The 2,500-nt window shown below is 63.5% G+C and overlaps 1 pseudogene; it reads right to left on the reverse strand.

Moving 5' to 3' along the window:
• The window catches only part of LOC126475629 (large subunit ribosomal RNA), a 7,962-nt pseudogene that overhangs the window by 3,514 nt on the left and 1,948 nt on the right, over nucleotides 1–2,500 (reverse strand).

Here is a 2,500-nt window from a genome sequence, read left to right on the forward strand (position 1 = left end):
GGTCCGCGCCAACACCGAGCAGACCGTAATGGGGCGAAAGTCAGCGGGGGATGTTGGTGCAGCCGTTTTGGGGAGAAGTGACGTCCGGGCGCGAAGCAGACGCTCGGGGAGGGCGCGGGCCAGGAGGAAGAGGTTCAAGAGTTTCACCAGGACATCATGCGGCAGGCGCCGCAGCTCCGCTGGAGTCAGGCCGTCCGGCCCGGCCGCCGATCCCCTGGGCGGCAAGGCAGCAGCGACCTCCTCACGTGTGACCGGCCCCCATAGGCACTCAGGAGCGACAGGCTCCGAGTGCGGGAGAAGGCGGTCACGGATGAAGCCAGCGGTGGAGATCGGCTTCTTCGTGAAGAGGTCCGCCCAGAAGTCCAGCAGACCGGGGATGTCGGGTGGCGGCTGCAGCAGGGTGCCGTCCAGCAAGCCGCGCACGCAACGTGCACGCGACCTACGGAAGGCGTCCTGTGTCCGCGCGAACTCCCAGCGGCGCCGCTTGCGCTTCTGCAGCGGCGGGGCGGCAGGCGGCCGCTTGGATGATTGGCGCGGCCGCTGTGTCCTGGTGATCAACCTCTCCCCCCTGGACCCGACCGACGCAAGGGCATCCGGGAGCATGCCCAGGATGACATCAGGCGGCGTGCCCCGCCCCAGACCAATGACTCGATCCAGGGCAGAGAAACGCTGGGCAGAAGCAGGCAGCCCTGCCAGATGCTCCCAGATGGCGGCGTCAGTCGGCCCCTCCGGCGGCGGCCCGGTGGTGTCGGCCGCGAAGTCCTCGGCTGCGTCGACGGGCGGCGCAGCGGCCTCGCCCGCGTCAGGCAGCGAGCCCGCTGCTCCCCGGCGGGACGCCGGCTCTTCCCCCCGACCGATCTCAAGCGCCTCCATGAATTGGCGGACAAGCTGCTTGTGGGCAGCTTGCCGCCGTCGGCACTTGATTGCCTCAAGCGTTCGGTCGGGGAACATTCTAATAAGCTCTTGATTAACGAAGAAGAACCGGGCGTCCCTCTCAAGGAACAGTTCGGCCTCTGCCTTGGCGAGCGACAGGACTTCTTCCTCCGTCCACCTCGCGCGATGCCTCTCCGTCCCGATCTCAGCGTTGGCGGCCGCAAGGTGTTGGCGGCGGCGATGGACCCCGAGACCGTTCTTCGTGGTAAAAGTGCGGTGGCACTCACTGCAAGCAAAGGGAGCTACACAAACTATCGCATTTTCGTTACGGCCGGTTGGCCGGATAGGTGCTGGGGTAGCTGGGGTGGCACCTTCAGCGGAAGGGCCACCATCTCTTGTTTCTTGTAGGCTGCCCCCAACTATAAAGGGATAATGCGAGCGGGGGCTGGTAACCCCCCCAAGCCCCTGGTGCGGTCTTCCACTCTGCGAAAATCAGCGGGCCCACGAGAAGGGGAGAAGACCGCAGGAGAGGAGAGGCTAAGAGGGCTAGGCCCATGTATTGCGCATCACTCTCCCTGTAACTATAACCCAAGGAAGGCACCTCGCAGCAGCAGCACGACTACATCAAGACCGCAATTCGAAAAGCCAAGTCCGGATGCAGCCACACCGCCGCCACTTGGCCACCTTAAGAGAGTCATAGTTACTCCCAGTTACTCCCGCCGTTTACCCGCGCTTGCTTGAATTTCTTCACGTTGACATTCAGAGCACTGGGCAGAAATCACATTGCGTCAACACCCGCTAGGGCCATCGCAATGCTTTGTTTTAATTAGACAGTCGGATTCCCCCAGTCCGTGCCAGTTCTGAGTTGATCGTTGAATGGCGGCCGAAGAGAATCCGCGCACCCGCGCGCCCCCGGAGGAGCACGCTAAGGCGGACGCGGCCTCGCAGCAAGGAAGATCCGTGGGAGGCCAAGGCACGGGACCGAGCTCGGATCCTGCACGCAGGTTGAAGCACCGGGGCGCGAACGCCGCGCAGGCGCGCGCATCCTGCACCGCCGGCCAGCACGAGGCCGACCAACGGCGAGAGCAGACCACGCCCGCGCTAAACGCCCGCACTTACCGGCACCCCTACGGCACTCACCTCGCCCAGGCCCGGCACGTTAGCGCTGACCCACTTCCCGACCAAGCCCGACACGCCCCGATCCTCAGAGCCAATCCTTATCCCGAAGTTACGGATCCAATTTGCCGACTTCCCTTACCTACATTATTCTATCGACTAGAGGCTCTTCACCTTGGAGACCTGCTGCGGATATGGGTACGAACCGGCGCGACACCTCCACGTGGCCCTCTCCCGGATTTTCAAGGTCCGAGGGGAAGATCGGGACACCGCCGCAACTGCGGTGCTCTTCGCGTTCCAAACCCTATCTCCCTGCTAGAGGATTCCAGGGAACTCGAACGCTCATGCAGAAAAGAAAACTCTTCCCCGATCTCCCGACGGCGTCTCCGGGTCCTTTTGGGTTACCCCGACGAGCATCTCTAAAAGAGGGGCCCGACTTGTATCGGTTCCGCTGCCGGGTTCCGGAATAGGAACCGGATTCCCTTTCGCCCAACGGGGGCCAGCACAAAGT

The sequence above is a fragment of the Schistocerca serialis genome, chromosome 4, assembly GCF_023864345.2.
Source record: "Schistocerca serialis cubense isolate TAMUIC-IGC-003099 chromosome 4, iqSchSeri2.2, whole genome shotgun sequence".
NCBI lineage: Eukaryota > Metazoa > Arthropoda > Insecta > Orthoptera > Acrididae > Schistocerca > Schistocerca serialis.